The sequence below is a fragment of the Medicago sativa genome, chromosome 1, assembly GCF_051527215.1.
Source record: "Medicago sativa cultivar Bolivia chromosome 1, Bolivia_mono, whole genome shotgun sequence".
Taxonomy (NCBI): domain Eukaryota; kingdom Viridiplantae; phylum Streptophyta; class Magnoliopsida; order Fabales; family Fabaceae; genus Medicago; species Medicago sativa.
This window is the reverse complement of record NC_140749.1, coordinates 77248384-77267534: the sequence shown is the minus strand read 5'-3', so window position 1 is coordinate 77267534 and position 19151 is coordinate 77248384. Positions and strand designations below refer to the sequence as shown.

The following is a 19151-nucleotide window of genomic DNA, read 5'->3' as shown; positions in this document are numbered from 1 at the left end:
AATATTTTCTTTTTTGCTTTGACATATTAGCAAGAGAAAGTTAGAGAAGAAAAATGTAAAATCCCACTTCACTCATCACTAATTGTTGTTACTAATTTTATTTTTATTATAGTCACGTAATTTTAATTGTCAGATGTGTAGTGATCCATATATGCAATAATGTGATCAAGATCGTCTCTTAGATTTTAAACGTTATATGCGAAGTATAAAATTGATGACCTAATTTTTTTTATAAGCAACACAAATATACATACTTTGTTTTTTTTTTTTTAAGGAAAATATACATACTTTGTTGGTGACCTAATTCTCTGTGATTGCATGAACGCAACCAATTTACTATCAGAACATCGAAATTCTTAAAATAAAGGTTAGAAGGAAAAATTACATCAACAAAGTTCTTGCTATTACCAAATCAAAGATATAGTAAAGGAACAAATTGCTAATATATATCTACAAGAGTTCTACATAAGATACCTAGTTGAACCAACAAAACCTTGAACTCTTTTTTTGGACAAAATATCTAACAGAACCTTCAACTTGTCAATATACAACTAAGATATAATTAATTGAATTCTTGAAGATCCTAACAAGTGAGGGCCATACCTCATAATGATGTTTTTTTACGTAATTGTCCATCTCTCAATAGTATAAACTTTCATCGTTGCACGTAATCTCAACTTTTCAATTGTTAATTGAAAGATATATATCAAGGCCCAATAACGGGACGACAAACCATGTTCCTCAACAGTGATTTCACGCACAGTTAGAGGGATATTTTGTGTGTTAGCCCTAATAATAATTATAGTAAATGTACTAGATAGGGGTGTAATATTCCACAAGCAATGAAACTTCTTTGTGACAGAATTTTAAATATCATAAGTACACTTATATATGTATCGATAATCAAACTACATATGCTTTCACTTTATTTAATTTTATCAAAATTGTGTTCCACATACTAATTCATCCGTTCAAATGTTCCACATATATTGCTAATTGTATAATGTTTGACATAAACTGCGAATCTTACATTATTTCTTAAATACAGGAAGTCAAAAGATAGTTTTTAATTCTAGAGAGCAAAAAGAGAAAATTAATGAATGGATATTTCACATAAAAAAAAAAAAAAAAGCTATGGGATAAAAGTATGAAATCGATATCGATTTTGATTATGACCAGCTGATTTAGATTACACAGTCAGTAAATGAATGTTAAATGATCTTGGCTATTAATTAATGATCGGACAGGCGAGATTTGTAGCTGCATGCATGGCAGTAGAAAATTCAAATCTATAAATAGAGTATTGTATATACTGCTTCATAATATGTTTATACTCTATGAAAAGTGTTGCTTCATAATATGTATATTCTGCTCCATGTAATAAATTAAGGGTCTTGCTAACAAATGCCCTTAAGACACTAGTTAAGGATTCTAAATTAGAAATAATTGGTAAGTTTTATGTAAAAAAAAATTACCTTTTCAAGTTTCAAAATGCCCTTAAGACACTAGTTAAGGATTCTAAATTAGAAATAATTGGTAAGTTTTATGTAAAAAAAAATTACCTTTTCAAGTTTCAATGTGTTGAATGCATCAATCTCAATACAATTTTTTTTAAGCTTCTTAACAAGGGCACTTGTTAGCATTTCCCATAATTTAAATATAAAAAGTAAAATTGAAAATAAAAAGGCGACCCAAAAATTATGCATCCTCGATATAAATAGACTGGTTAAAAATCATCTAAAGTGAGTAAAATCTAAAGTGACAAAATCAATGGTAGTTTTCTTTTGAAGGAAAAATCAATGGTAGTTATTATAACAAACTTATGATTTCTTACTATGTACTACCTACAATATTTTCCTTTAATTGTTAATTGACAATTAATATTGCTATGTTTAATTTAGAGAAGCCAAATTCAAATAATTTATGCGTAGGCACTAGGCTTTGGTTTTCAACTATAAAATGAAATTTGTTCCCTTTATCATTTTCTTCCGTAGTATTGGGGAAGCTTCCTAAAATTTCAATATTTAAGGTTATCTGTCAAATCTTGAGCCTAACTAACCTATAGGAGGTCTCAGCTGACCTAAACAACTTATTGATACCCTAATTTAGAAACTTTATTGTCAGTTTCACTCTCATATTCTATTTACTATTTGAAGTCTTGATGCTAAATCAAGCTTTTTTAGCGTGTAAACTTATATGAATTCCTGGAGAAAATAATCGTGAGATCTGTCTATAAGGTAAATTCTAATTAATTTCAATATAATATGCTAATGTCAGTAATGAATGTGACTACGTACTGCAGTACTTATACATACCGTATATTGTTTGTCGATTTAATCTTAATTTTAGAGATAAATATTTCATTAACATTATTATAAATCAAGTGATCGAATGATTTTTGTTTCAAACAAAGATTGAATAATACTCATGTGAATCTTATTTTTGAAAGATTTTATTTTAGACAATATTTCAACTTGACAATAAACATCCTCATAAACACTTTTTTTAACCGTGTTTGATGGAAAGACGGTGATGGTTGATATAAACATCCTCATATACTCAGACGCCAGCAAGTTCAGCTTATATGCTTAATATTGGGTGCATTTTTATTTTTAGATATTATAGATCTTGTTTGCGTGTGTACAACAAAACAACAAAGTGCACACATATTGTTCACAAGTTCAGATTCAAATTTACTCACCATTAACTTAGTTCGAAATTATACACAGCATTAGTTTAAGAATTATTAAAAGGAAAGGGAAGGGTAGGTTAGGATAGGGTAGGGGACCACTACTTAAGGATATCGGGAAGTTGATTGCTCCACGAGCCCTTTGAGAGTTTGAGATTTTTAGATGGCAAAATTACGCAATTAGTCCCTTAACTTAATTTTAGGTAACACTTTCATCCTTTATCTTTTATTTGTCACGATTTAGTCCTTTATGTTATAAAATGACAATATCTTATCATTTTTTATGAGATTTTTTCAACGAAATTTGATTTTCTAGACTTGTATGATGAAGATTTGCGTTTGTCCATGAGTTTGATGATTTTTTTTTTTGAGTTTTTGATTATTTTTTTCCATAAAAAAGGATAACTATGTTGTTATTTTATAATATAAGGGACGAAATCGTGACAAAAAAAAGATAAAGAACGAAAGTGTTACCTAAAATTAAGTTAAGGGACTAATTATGTAATTTTGCCTTTTTAAATCAACGGGGAAATAGTCACTTTAGTCCCTGAATGGGAAGCGATTCGTCAATTTAGTCCCTGAATGCAGAGAAACTTCAAAATAGTCCCTGAATGTAAACTCTGTTAGTCAATTTCGTCCCTGACGTTAAATAGGTCTGTTAACGATGACGTGGTGGCTGATGTGGCAATATGATAACTGCCACGTAAGATTGTGACTTGGCAAAACGTAAACACGTGGCAAAACATAGTCACTTTAGTCCCTGAATCGGAAGATATTCGTCACTTTAGTCCCTGAATGCAGATAAATTGCAAAATAGTCCTTGAATGTAGACTTTGTTAGTCAATTTAGTCCCTGAATGCAAACTTCATTAGTCAATTTAGTCCCTGAATGTAGACTTTGTTAGTCACTTTAGTCCCTGAAATTGACCATGCAGTGACTGTTTTGCAATTACTCTTCATTCATGGACTAAAGTGACGATTCCTCTCCCATTCAGGGACTAAAGTGACTAATTCCCCATTTGTAGCTTTGAATCTTCAGCTTTTCCAACTTAGATTGTTGCATTGGACATAGAGGTCCACTTATGTTGGCCAACTTCAATCGGTTTGATGTCATAGTTCTCATTATGTATGACCTTATCTCCTATAATAAAGTCACAATCGGTTTCGCTCGGTATTTCAAAATACTTGAGTTAAACCCCTCACAAGTATTGTTGCATACATTATCAATCTTAGGATCAATACTAAAAAATGGGGAATTAGTCACTTTAGTCCCTGAATCGGAAGAGAGTCGTCACTTTAGTCCCTGAATGCAGATAAATTGTAAAACAGTCCCTACATGATCAATTTCAGGGACTAAAGTGACTAACGGAGTCTACATTCAGGGACTAAATTGACTAACGAAGTTTGCATTCAGGGATTAAATTGACTAACAAAGTCTACATTCAGGGACTATTTTGCAATTTATCTGCATTCAGGGACTAAAGTGACGAATCTCTTCCGATTCAGGGACTAAAGTGACTAATTCCCCAATCTTACGTGGCAGTTATCATATTGCCACATCAGCCACGTCATCGTTAACAGACCTATTTAACGTCAGGGACGAAATTGACTAACAGAGTTTACATTCAGGGACTATTTTAAAGTTTCTCTGCATTCAGGGACTAAATTGACGAATCGCTTCCCATTCAGGGACTAAAGTGACTATTTCCCCTAAATCAACATTCAACATTCAACACACATAACATAAGGTCATAATGTCACATCACAGAAGATACAAACCTAACTCAAAACAACAAAGGAAAATTGCCTGCCACTCTGTCCCTTATAAAACAGGTGTGGCTCTATTCATAAGGTGCCATGTCATTAATGCAGATAACTACGCATTGTAGATGGGAATATATTGCATAAGCATAAGCATAAGCATATAATTCGAATATATGGATTCAACTCATGTCATTAATGCAGATAACTACGCATTGTAGATGGGAATATATTGCATAAGCATAAGGATAAGCATAAGCATATAATTCGATTATATGGATTCAACTCTACTATATATTTTTAGTCAAAAGAAAAAAAAAACTCTACTATATATTTGTCTACAAAATTCAGCCCTACTCTAACGAATTTTGACATTATAAAGAAGCTCTACTCTAGTGAAGGGTGTTGTTTATTTATAAGACATATAAATGAAGAAATCATGACCGTTGTTTAAAAGATCAAATAGTACAATTATAATATATATTTTTTTTTGAAGGGACAATTATAATATTTTTAAGTTGTAGCACATTTGTAAGTTGTAGTATTTTTATGTTATAGTACATCTTTATAATATACACAAAAATACGTATTATTTGATTATTTTCAACAACAACAATAATAAAATTGATACTTTTCCTTTATGTTTTTTTTTTAATTTATGTGTGTTTGTAAATAATTTAAAACAAATTATATTTGTACAATTATTTTATGACAACTTTTATGATAACTCTCTTTCTCTCTCATGAACAACCAAGCTCGAGAAAACTAGTCTGGCCTCTCCCATAAGACCATATACAATGGGAAAAAAAATTCAATACCCTTCAACACCCACTTTTTCAATTCCCAACACTCCACATCATTTTCTCTCTCTTAATTCAACACCCATTCAATTTTTACCACTCCAATGGTAAACATTCAACACCCTACCCCACCACTTTTTATTTCTTATTCTTATTTAATTTTTGTTTTTATAATTACATAAAATTATAATTATCGATTTATATTAAATTAAAATAAAACAATTAATTTTTTTTAAAAACAATATTTATTTAAATAATTTTTTTTCTTAACTTAAAATGCAATACAACAAACTAAGCACGCGACACACAAATAGCTTAAAATGCAAGACAACAAACAAGCACACAAAACACAAATAATTTATTTGGTCTGATACAAATCATCTTCAATCACGAAACATTCCAAACTTTGTCCATATGTGCTTCACGAGATCTGCTTGCAATTCGTGATGAACATTTGGATGGGGGTGTTTGAGATGGATATCCCATCATAGATCTAGAATATGGACGAAAGTTGTTTGAAACATAGGATGGGTGATTGAAATTTGAGGCAAAACCAAAATTAGGCATATGTTTTGAGGATTTTGGTTGAGAAATTGATTTGGGTTTTGAGGATATTGGTTGGGAAATTGATTTGGGTTTTGAGGATGTTGGTTGAGAAATTGATTTGGGTGTTGATAATTGTTGGGATTTTGGTAGCTAAATGGGTAATCAGAAGAATTTTGGGTGTTGAATTGATTGTTATTGAGATCCATTTCACTAATCAAAGACTAAAACTTTAAAAGAAAGACTAATAATGAGATTAAGAGAGTGAAAAACTTGATTTTTTTTCTGTGTCCAAATGAAATGATCCAAGTCTCTATTTATAGAGAAAAAAAAATCACGAATTTTGGTAAAAAAAAAAAAATTATTTGCAATGAAATAATTGAGTCCAAATTATTAAGAAGATAAAAATCCAAGCAGCCAATCGTAGCAAGCCACGTGGCAATATCTTTATCCCTTCCCTTTCTCTTTCCGCGTACACTGTTGCCCACTCTCTCTTGTCCGCGCGTGGCTTACACGCGCCATTTCTGGCCAATCTTGCGCGGCCACGTGGCAGTTCGGACATGAATTCAGCATATTGAATTTTTTCATCCTCTCTTTCCTCCAACTGATATTCAATAGGCTGGTGCAATGGCTTCAATATGTTGAATTTGGGATTCAATATCCCATTGTAAGTGGTCTAAGTCAATGGCTGCCCTGACAAAGAACAAGTTTCACTTTTCACTAGTAAAAGTTATAGGAATGACAAAATTTCTTCTTGGAAAAAATCATTTTCACCGGAGAATTTTACATGTGCACCAATTGCTCTATTGTGAGTGACTTTTCAGAAAAGATAGATTCATTCCGACTCTTAAAGACGACTCATACAACCGAATGACAAACCAAAGTCAAACCTAACCTATACCTAGCACCACACCCAATTTCCAGAAGGAAGCAGAAGACAAGTCAAATTCAGAGGTATCACGAACACCCACCTAATAATTAAAAATACCATACCATAGATGAGTAACAAACTCACAAATGACAAATAAATGACTAACCGACTCCACCGGAGAACCACAAAACACACACAAGGCATCACTATAATCTACAAAACACACACATTATGTGACTGTGATTAATCAAACTTAGACTTTTTATATCCAAATCGATTAAAATAAAAACCGCAAATCACACAAAGGTTAAAGTTTGTCCAAGAGGTATCAGCTCTGTAGTGAGAACTTGGTCTTATAATATCAACGGAAGAACTCCAAATCTCCTTGGATAGGATTGTAAAATATTCATTAGTATCACTTAAATTACTAAAAAGTTCTCCCTTCACCAACTTTTTAAAAGAAAAAAAATATTTATTGATGTTATTTAGTGTATTGTATGTTTTTTTTGGACTTAGTGTATTGTATGTTTTTTTTGGACCGAATTTAGTGTATAGTATGTTATTTGACATAAAAACCATATGTAATTATGTGTTCCTTAAAACTGAATGAAATGAACCAATCCAAATTTTACTTTATCGAATAATATTGGATATAATCTTTTAGAAGTGATACAACTTGTACTGACCTACATTTAATCTTTAATGATTTTTTATTTTTATTTACCTCAAAATCAATACAAACCAAACTAAACCCTTATTTAAACCCATTAATCTATACTTTTTTTTGATAGAAAAAAGTTTACTTGAAACAAAAAAGTTTTCACGTTGACAACAGAAGTTGAATTCACGATCTTACAGTTGATAGAAAAAGTTTACGTGAAACAAAAAAGTTTTCACGTTGACAACAGAAGTTGAATTCACGATCTTACAGTTGAATCAACTTCTTATACCAACTGAGCCAACCTTCATTGGCAATTAACCTATACATCTATACATATATATAAATGAGATACAAATATTTGGTGTGACTTTTTTCTTTTAAATCTCATCCTTTATATAAATTATTTATTTACAATTCAATTCTTCTTTATTTAATTATATAATCAATTTTTTTTAAATATCTATATATTTATATGAAAAGATAACAAATTTTAATATAACATTTTTTTTATCTAATTCTATCATCTTAATTATTTTTTTTACAATTTTATCATTCCTTAACAATTAAAAAACTTTATTCACTTGCCTTCCTCCTCAAAAAAATAAAATCAAAAAAACTTTAATTTTAAATTATAAGGTACAATTTTTTCTATTTTTATTATCAATAAAAACCAGAGAGACAGAAATATTAGGGTTTGTTTTCAGGGTCATGCTAACCTGTGCCATTACGGCACAAGTTAAGGAGCTTAAAATAGAACTAAAAAATAATTTTTATATTGAAAATATAACTTTTTAAATTTTTAAGACATTGAATGCATAATTTTCAAAATATCACTTCTTCATTTGATTTCCTAACTTATGCCCTAAGAACACAAGTTAACATTTCCATTTCCATTGTTTTAATGCTAGTTATAGTTAGTGGTGATTCTCCAAATCTAAGAGTAGTGTGTTTAGTCGCAATATAAAAATATATAGATTACATCCAAATCTAATATAAATAGGCTACTTGACCACAGGTGAGAGCAACGTGTCTGTGTTTAAGAGGTTTAAAGTAGTTAACCCTTATTTTTTTCCCTAAAACATGGGTGATAACAACAAAGGGAAACTAGTCTCAGATAGAGAAGTCTTTAAGTACAACACAAATCTCACATCTCATGAGCAAGATCATGAAGTAATCAAAGAGCAAGATCGTTTGCTTCCAATAGCTAATGTTGGTCGGATCATGAAACAAATCTTGCCACCAAATGCAAAAATCTCTAAAGATGCTAAAGAAACCATGCAAGAGTGTGTCTCAGAGTTTGTTAGTTTTGTAACTGGTGAAGCATCTGACAAGTGTCACAAGGAGAAGCGCAAGACAGTGAATGGTGATGATGTTTGTTGGGCTTTGGGGACACTAGGGTTTGATGATTACGCTGAGCCACTCAAAAGGTATTTGTATAAGTATAGGGAATTGGATGCGGAAAGAGGGAACCAAAATAAGGGTAACAACATCAACAACAACAACAGTGATGAAATTGAAAACAATATTAATGAAACATATGATTATGAAGATGGTAAGTCACAAACTCCAAGGAAAGTGAATGTTGCTTCCTCTTCTATGTTCAATAATAGGAACAGTGACCTTCAGTCAAGGGGATTTTGAATCTACCTAGCTACTAGTTGTTGATTTTCATAGTTTTCTTCTAACTTTTGAGATCTATCCTAATATTTTTTTTTTTTTTTTCTTTTTGGGTTGAGTGATCTATATATCCTTATGAGATGTGAGGAATATATGTATACCCATGTTATGTGTTTTAATTTAATTTAGTGTTGATCTTTTGTTCAGGTTCTAAATAATTGGGTTTGATAATAGATGCAACATGTATAGTAGCTTGAGAAGCTAGCATATTAGGAGTTATTTATAGCTAATTTTTGGGTGTTCAATAATAAGCTTTCATCTTCTTTCAAAAAAAAAATAATAAGCTTTCATCATTTTCATGAATGCATCACATGACTTGTATAAATTGAGAATTTGAAGGTCTAAATTTAAGAGGGTTTCTGGATTTGGATTTTTCAGACATCAAACAAAAGATAAGTAAAATTTGTTTAAAGATTGCTCTTATTAATGATTGAATTTTAGTACCATCGAATTAGCGGTTTGAATTTTGGTGATTTAAGGAAGTGAAAAAAAGGTTAGAGCTTAAATTTGACAGAGTGTGGTTTGGGGAGAATTGGATCCTCTCATTTTTTTCCTTCACATTTTTTTTTTCAAACTTCACATCTTAGTCGTTCACCCATGTTTTCTCCTTTTTGTCTTTTTTTTTTCTTTCAAATTTTAATATTATCCCCTCTTTGTATTTCAATGGGCTATATTCCCACATCATCTCTTCATGTTTTTTACACTTGATGGGATCCTAATCCGTGGTTTGGAGTATATGATTGTTGAGAAACATAGTTAGGGCATGTTTAATTCTCAAGTTTCCTCTTTTTATTTTGAACGATATTTTTTCATCATTTTCTTTTACAATATTTTAAAACAGATCTACCATTTTCAAAATGCCAAAATATTGTTTTCATTATTTTTGAAAATTCATTCTTCCTAGTTTTTTTTTGGTACATGGAGAGAAAGAAAGAAAAAAAGAAAACAAACAAAGAATTATCTAGTAAAAGAAACCCCACTAGCGTCAGCTAGTAGGAGGAGACTAATTCCAACTGGTGGAAAGTCTCGAGATTGCGAGCTCCCATCTTAGCAAGGTAGTCAGCACACGCGTTGCCCTCCTGAAGAGTATGCAATAAATGGACTTGCCAGTCCCTAGCTAAAAACTCCTGAATATTATGGAGGTAGCTGCATAATGATGCCAAGTGTTAACTGGTTTAGAAATTAACTTTATTGCTAGTTTTGAGTCGGAATAGCACCACAATTCCGAACAACCAACCTCCCAAGCCATGACCAAACCGTAATACACACCCAATAATTCTGCATGAAGGATGTTGGAGAAACCAATATTTCCAGCAAACCCCTGAATCCATGTACCATATTCCCGATCACATAAATTTTATAATAAAAAAAAACTAAAATGTTTTCAATAAGTAAACGAAACCTAATTTTGTTTTCCAGTGGAGCATAGACTATGTGGATATTTTCGCTCATATATTTATATATACACACACACAACTTCAGGTTGGTTTATTTGTAGGGAGAGAAGGATGTCCCACTTGGTGTATTGAAATTTGAAACTGGTACATTAATCTATTATAATGTGCTTAAACTTAGTCGCATTGTGTTTTTCTAATGTGGTAGCAAATGTTGCATCCTTTGTTCTCTCCCCCCATCATCATGGCTTCAAAGTTGGAAATTTATGTCCCTTGATCATTAAGGCACTGTGTTCATTGTAGGCACTCACCATATCGCCTATGCTTGTGACTGAACTATAGAGAGCTGGAGAGTCAAATGCAACAGCTGATCATTGTCAACAAATTACGTCACCCGTTTTTTATGATTTGTGTCTTGTTAATATGTACCTATTTTCTAGCTAATTGTTATAATCTATTGTCGAATGCACTAACTAAATCGTAACTGTATTATAAAATAACATTTTTCGGTTAATTAGGCTTTACTTGTGTGTTTGAGCAACTGATATCATTGGGTAATCTTCTTTAATAATAGACTATATATGTAATGTGTGTGTCTACACACACTTATAATTTTTCTCTATTCATTTCTCACTTATGAACTTTTTTATCTACATTATTTATAATAGACACACTTATAATTTTTCTCTATTCATTTCTCACTTATGAACTTTTTTATCTACATTATTTATAGCATAAAATTTTAATTGAGATGGACTCCGAAAATTCACCGAAATGAGGACATACTTCAAAATTCAAAGAGTACTCTTTCCGCCATGTTCTATGATTGCGTTTACCAATAGAGGTTTGAGACGAATATGGGGTGGATTAGCATCGCAAGAGATTTAGACATTATATTGTTATTTTATTTATGGGTCATGCACATGCTGACCTATATTCCGGGACACACTGATTAAGGAAATTAAAAGAAAGTTTTAAGTTTAAAATGATATTATTGTACTTCTTAAACTGTTATAGAATTGACTGCACAACTTTCAGTGTAATATTATTGTAATTGATTTCTTAACTAGTGTCCTAAAGAACACCAGTTAACATTTCCTTTAATTTATTTATGTGTACAAATAACTTTATTAAAAACAAGTATAAAAAAGGGAAGTGTTTTTAGGCTTAGGCTATGGTGATCGAGTGAGTGTAACTTTAACAAGAAGAAAAACACAAATAAAATATACAATTTCTTTCAACTCAGATGCGACCTTTCTCACAAGTAGCAATTTGGAGATAAAAATTCTTCAAAAAATATCAATTTTCTAAGAGTAATAAGGGGTTACCGTTAATAAATCTATAGATTAAAATTACATTTGACGATTGTTATTTGATGAATGATGATGAAAAGAAAAATTACACAAACTTTTAATTCCAACTAATATTATCTATGATCTTCTCCGGTATAAAGAATAATCTTCGAGATTTAACATCTAAATATTGAATTCTCTTGTGCTGTAAAAATACCCCCCTCCGTTTGGTTTTTATGAATATTGATAAAAGTGATGTTGAAGATGATGAACAAGTGGAGGGAAGAAGATGAAGAAAACAGAAAGATAAAAAAAGCCATTTATACCCCTGTGACGTGGCATAAGGCAGCCCATGTGGAGGAGCCACATCACAGAGTTTAACAGCCAAAACAAACGGAGAGAGGTAATTGACTAACGTTTGGTGATTTCAAAGTTTTTTTTTTTTAAGTTTCTTAAATGTTATAATTTCGGGAGATTTTTGCCTATTCACTCATATCTGGTTGGTAGAGAAAAATATTGATGCATATACGAGAGGAGAGAAGCGTAGAGTAAGGTTTTTTGCAAAAAAAAAAAAAAAAGAGAATTGAGAAAGGAATATGATTCAACTAGATCTATGAAATTTACTCTTCTATACCGTAGGAGACATGTATCACTTGCCTACCCTAGAAGGCACCACTTGTTTTTTGTTAGCATTTGTTTAAAAGTGACAATTACATTACCTATTAATAATAAAAAATGTTACTTATCACTAAAAAATTTCACACGAAAGTTTCACGACTGTGTATTTAATCAATATTTTCCCCTAAATTATAGCACCACCTTCTTTGTTTTATGGCCAAACAAAGAGATAATTTGGATAATTGCTATTTGCAATCTGATCGAGACAATTTCCATCTAGATAAATAGTCGTGCTCTTAATAAAAAGTGAGTAGAGATTTTTATTTTTTAACCAAAAAAGTGACTAGAGGTATCCATCTTAGTTTGCTCCAATTACAACCATCCACTTATCTATCTATTTATACAATAACATAAATAATGCTAATTTGTGTCAACTCACATAAGTAACTTTTAATTGAGGTATCCATCTTAGTTTGCTCCAATTAAAACCATCCACTTATCTCTCTATTTATACAATAACATAAATAATACTAATTTAAGTCAACTCACATAAGTAACTTTTAATTATGGGGTCACTGAGGGGAGCTCGGGGGACCGTCCACATCGAGGCTAAACTACCCTTCGTCGAATCGGGGCTCTGATACTACTGTTGGGTCATGAGGGGAGCTAGGGGGACCGCCCACCACATCGAGGCTAAACTACCCTTCGTCGAACCGGGGCTCTGATACTACTGTTGGGTCATGAGGGGAGCTAGGGGGACCGCCCACATCTGTGGGGTCACTGAGGGGAGCTCAGGGGACCGTCCACATCGAGGCTAAACTACCCTTCGTCGAACCGGGGCTCTGGGTCATGAGGGGAGCTAGGGGGACTGCCCACATTTGTGGGGTCACTGAGGGGAGCTCGGGGGACCGTCCACATTGAGGCTAAACTACCCTTCGTCGAACCGGGGCTCTGATGGGGTCACTGAGGGGAGCTCCCGTCCACATGAGGGGAGCTAGGGGGACCGCCCACATCTGTGGGGTCACTGAGGGGAGCTTGGGGGACCGTCCACATCGAGGCTAAACTACCCTTCGTCGAACCGGGGCTCTGATGGGGTCACTGAGGGGAGCTCGGGGGACCGTCCACATCGAGGCTAAACTACCCTTCGTCGAATCGAGGCTCTGATACTACTGTTGGGTCATGAGGGGAGCTAGGGGGACCGCCCACCACATCGAGGCTAAACTACCCTTCGTTGAACCGGGGCTCTGATACTACTGTTGGGTCATGAGGGGAGCTAGGGGGACCGCCCACATCTGTGGGGTCACTGAGGGGAGCTCGGGGGACCGTCCACATCGAGGCTAAACTACCCTTCGTCGAGAGCTCGGGGGACCGTCCACATCGAGGCTAAACTACCCTTCGTCGAACCGGGGCTCGATACTACTGTTGGGTCATGAGGGGAGCTAGGGGGACCGCCCACATCGAGAGGCTAAAGCAACCACACAAACAAGAGAGACACCACACTCTTACCCAAAACCTTACCCAAAACCTTAAGATAATGAATTTATGAGTCCTTCTATTTATAAGGTGTACAACCTTTACTTTTCTATCCGATGTGGGACATATAATTCACACTTGACAACATTAACTATATTTAATGGGTAATTAAGAATATCAAACATTGCTTCAAAAGACAAACATGTGTGTCCACCTGGCTCAAGTGTGTCCACGTTGAAAATACTTCCCTTTCCCACCTTAAACGCCACCTCCTTATACAGTTATACTCATATAGCCAGCCAGTATTAAGGGTGTATTGTATTCATATGTGGATGAAATTCAAGGTCCTACGAAATTTTTAGGACCACATATTGATTTATTTCTGGCTCAACCTCCCAGTCCCACTCCCACTCCCACTGCCACACATGATTTGTCGTATATTGCATTTCAAATCCAATAATTGCTGAACTTCTTTGAACTCGACACGTTTAATATATTTAATTAAAAGTACTTTGGAGCATCCTTCGAAGTTCGAACAAGTGTGGATGACACTATCCAATTACATTTCCTTCAAAAAAAAACTATCCAATTATATTGACATTTTTTATTTTTTATACACAGGACAAATACAAGGAAAAGAAGCAAGTAACTGCTCTATTATTTTGTTTTCTCATAGCTGGTATACTTAAATAAACCGGAACATGGACAAAAAAAATGTCATTTTTTTTTTATATAAAAATGGTCACGTACGCTAAAGCAAGATACAATAGTTTTTTTTTCCTCTTTTTCTGGAAACTCGGAGGAGCACCAGCTTTTTAATATAAGATATTTAAATAAATACGTATTATGTATACCATCTTTTATCTTATTCCAGTATACTAGATTATGGGGGGTCAAAAATATGGAGCAAAAGAGGATTAATGATAATAAACATTTATTCTGTATAGAATTTTTTTTATGTTGTTTTCTACGTTTCTTTTCAATATATATGAAAAAACAACAATGACATGAAAAACATTATCTGATACTAGCATGCAATTCCTATTCCAAGTTTAAAGTGATAAGTACTAGAATTTAGTTTGTACCCAAAAAAAACTTGAATTTAGTTTGTCAAAAAGTTATTTAAAAAATTCAGTTATTTGATTGGGTAAAGAAGAACAAAAGTATAAATAAATAATATAAATAAAGAGTAAATTAGAAGAAAAAAGAGTCACACCAAAATAATATATCTCATTCATATTATATTTTTATGCAAATATTTCATTTATATATGAATAATGATATTTATACAACCATTTTACGACAACTTTTAAAACAATCTTAATTTTCTCTATTTTTATTGATAAAAAGCATTAGAACGAGAAAAGGAAAGAGAAAATAACAACAAAATAATAATATAAGTGATAATTATTCAAAAACAATTATATACATATGATTTCTCTTTATATATTCGTATAAGATACATAGCCACATATGTATATAATTGTTTTTGGACAACTTTTGAATAATTTAGCATTACTAGGTGGGAGGTGTGCGGAAGTTGTATGAATTTAATTTAGCATTACTAGGGAAGTGGAGTTGGAGGATGTTGGTTCATAAGGAGGGGTTGTGGTACCGAGTCTTGAAGGCTAGGTACGGGGAGGAAGGTGGTCGCCTGAAGGAGGGGGCGCGCGACAGTTCCTTATGGTGGCGGATGCAGTCACGCATTCGTGGTGGTGTAGGGTGGGGGGATGGAAGTTGGTTTGAAGATAATGTTCGTCGTGTGGTTGGCGGGGGAGGTACCACTTTCTTTTGGACGGATAACTGGGTGGGAGGTGTGCCTTTGCGGGTACGATTTCCTCGCCTTTTTGATTTAACCATTGACAAATGGGCAACTGTAGAGGATATGGCGAGGCGAGGTTGGGAGGATGGGGGGTGCCTGGGTGTGGAGGAGGCGCCTGTTTGCTTGGGAGGAGGAGTGTGTTAGGGAATGTTCTGTCTTGTTACATGATATTGTCTTGCAGGATCATTTGTCAGATAGGTGGAGGTGGCTTCTTGATCCTGTTAATGGTTATTCCGTTAAGGGAACATATAACTTTCTAACAACAGGTGATGAATCTATTGCAAGGGGATTGTTCAATGACGTTTGGCATAAAAACGTCCCATTAAAGGTTTCAATTTTTGCTTGGCGACTTCTCCGTAACCGTCTTCCGACAAAAGATAATCTCTTGAGTCGCGGTGTCCTTCAGCATGATGATATCAGTTGTGTTGGAGGGTGCGGTAGCGAGGAGATTGCAGGTCACTGGTTTCTTGGTTGCACAACTTTTGGAAGCGTCTGGTATCATCTTCTTCATTGGTTAGGCATTAATTTCGTGGCTCCTGAAGTGCTTGGCGAACATTTTCATCAATTTAGTCATTTTTCCGGGTTACCGCAATCTACTTATCATTTTCTCAAGTTGATAGGGCTTGCGTGTGTCTGGATCATTTGGAAGGAAAGGAATAACAGAGTTTTTAATAACAAGGCATTGACTCCAGCTCAATTAACAGATAAGGTAAAAATGATATCTTTCTAGTGGTTGAAGGCGAATCTCATTAATTTCGTGTTCAGCTATCATGACTGGTGGAGGTCTCCTTTATCTTGTATGGGTCTAATGCTGTAATTTTTGTCTGTTTTCCTTGTAATTTCGAGCTGCTCGCTCAGCATGAGATTTTAGTGACTGTATTATACATTTTTGGGGTGTTTCTCTTTTGCACGCCTTGTGCGAGATGAAACACTCTTGGTGATATAATATATTCCATTTTGGCTTGTTAAAAAAAAAAAAAAATACATAGCCACATAGGTGTATATTACTACTATTATTAATAAATAAAAAATTTGTTTCTCAAACTGAACAAGCCAATTTTTGTCACCCCCAGACCAGATCCATCAACCAGGCTCAAAACTCGAAACTTGGGTTCTTATTCTGTGGAGTGTTACCGATAAGTCATAACTTTCCTTTTTTGGTGAATAATTATCAAGTGAATAATTATCAATTAGTTAATGTAAGGTACTAAAGAAACGTTACTTTACATTTCAAAAAAAAGAAAAAAAAAACGTTACTTTACAATACAACCAACAATACATACGCCGAATTTGACAAGAGTTAGGTCCATTTTCAATTTTTTTTTTTTTTACAAAAGTTAGGTCCATTTTCAATGTTTTTTATTATGATTCTTCGCATAAATTATGCAAAACTATTAATAATTTCTTAAGTCCACAATTTTTTTTTTGTTGAAGAAAGTCCACAATTTGTTTAAAGTTTATTTATAACTACAAAAAATAAATTTTATGTAAACAAGCATACAAAATACACTTAAAAAAATACATCTAAGTTTTGTCTTTGTTAATTTCCTTAACTTCCAACTAAAGCACCCAAGAGCACGAACTACTAGATCAACTTTGATTATGCTTGTTCATCAATGACCAAACTCAACCTTTTCTTGAACCTCCAAAATATTTGACTATAATATGAATACTTTCGGAATCTAGTTTTGCAAAAAGTAAAATAAAACGATCATCTTCTTGTAATTCAAGATTTTTGGCCTCGAATATTTTCTTCCATTCAAGTTAAATGATGTGACTAACACAAAAGAGTCGTGGTTTTTTTTTTTTTTAACGGAAAACAGGGAGTCATGTGAACAATGACACACATTTGATTAAAGGTTTAATAGCAGTTTTAACCCCTTAACTTTTTCAAAGTTGCGATTTTAGCCCCCTAAAAAAAAACTACAAAACCGCCCCCTAAGTTTTGCATATGTGGCAGTTTTGGCCCCCAAGGCCAATTTTGACTCGGTCTATGTACGCTGACGTGGCACCCTAAGTGAGGTGCCACGTGTTATTTTTTTTTTTTTTTTACCAAAAATTGGCCTTGTGGGGCCAAAACTGCCACAGTTGCAAAACTTAGGGAGCGGTTTTGTAGTTTTTTTCTTAGGGGGCCAAAATCGCAACTTCGTGAAAGTTAGGGGGCGAAAACTGCTATTAAGCCATGATTAAATTGATGCGACAATTTTCTATCAAATTCGGTATATTTTTTGTTTAAAAAATTCCGATCGACTATTTATTTTTGAATGCCAAAATACAATAAATATAAAGAGAAGTGATATTTGTACAACCATTTTGTGACAACTTTCTATCTCATATTCATATTATATTTTTACTTTATCCTTTTATTGCTTCAACCATTTTGTGACTCAAAAATTGAAGAGAAAAGGAAAAGTATTTATCTAATCGATAATAAGGATGGTGCGAGGAGCGCGGCCTTTGAGGTTGCAAAGAGAGAAGAGTGCTCTGAAGCGTTCGGAGATTGGCTGGCTTGAGTCCAACAACAACTCGCACATGAACTTCTCCATAGAGCAACTAACAAAAATAGTGAGAAGAGAGTTGGAGCTGCTTCCACTACTTCACGGTCAGGATTATAGGAGGCTGCGACGACGGCGATTTTGAGAGAGAGGTACGACAAAGAAAGCGAAAGCGGAGGAGTGAGTTGGGAGAGAGGGAAGTAGAAGAAGGGTAAGGAGAGGATGATGAAGACACAAAGATGGTGGCATACGCGGCGGAGTACAACGATGGTGGCGAAGAGGGTAAAATTTTATATAGGAAATATTTATACAAAATTTTTAACGTGTAAATGATAAAATAATAACATCGTTATCATTGAGAAAAATATTTGAGATTAAAAATTGTACACTATTATTTGTCAAAAAAAAATATTACGATATTATATTTAAAAAAATTAAAGATTTCTTAACATCTACTAATTAAAATTGTTCTTTATGTGTCTTTAGTTTTAAAAAAGTTTTGTATAATTTTGCTCATTTTCAACACTATCAATCCTTAAACAAAAAAAAAAAATCTATCTCTATGTATGTGTGAAAATTATTCAAAATTTCATCTCAAATGCACTTGTACATTTGATTTTGTAAAATTTATAAGAGAAACTCTTCTCATGGCATAAATTTCCAGTTCATTGGGCAACCTATTATTTTAATAGAGGGCAGTAATTAAAATATCAAATACTTCAACAAATATAACAAAACATTAGTGAGGGCAGTTGCCCACAATTTCATGTTAGTGGATCCGCCTGCTACTTGCTAGAGTGGCTTTGAGATATTGTAGAACACGGTCTACAACTTGCATGTGTCTCAACCTCAGATGAATTGGTTCCCCACACTTATTGCATATGCCAAATTTTGCCTGGTGTGTGCCAAATAAATCAACTTTCCACTAATCTTTGATATTAACCCTTGTTAACTTTGGCACTTTCCTCCTCAAACTTATCATGTGATTTTGCTCAACGGGACACTTGCAGTTTACATCTAAGTTTTCTTGTTTCCTGCAAAAGATCAAGCACATCA

At 33.4% G+C, this 19151-nt stretch overlaps 1 pseudogene across 1 annotated transcript; it reads left to right on the top strand.

The window, feature by feature from the left end:
- The first annotated feature begins 8343 nt into the window (after nucleotides 1-8343).
- Nucleotides 8344-9252, top strand: LOC146957636 (nuclear transcription factor Y subunit B-4 pseudogene; annotated as a pseudogene). The gene has a single exon (XR_015023568.1). The product of XR_015023568.1 is annotated as a nuclear transcription factor Y subunit B-4 pseudogene (transcript).
- The last annotated feature ends 9899 nt before the right edge of the window (nucleotides 9253-19151 follow it).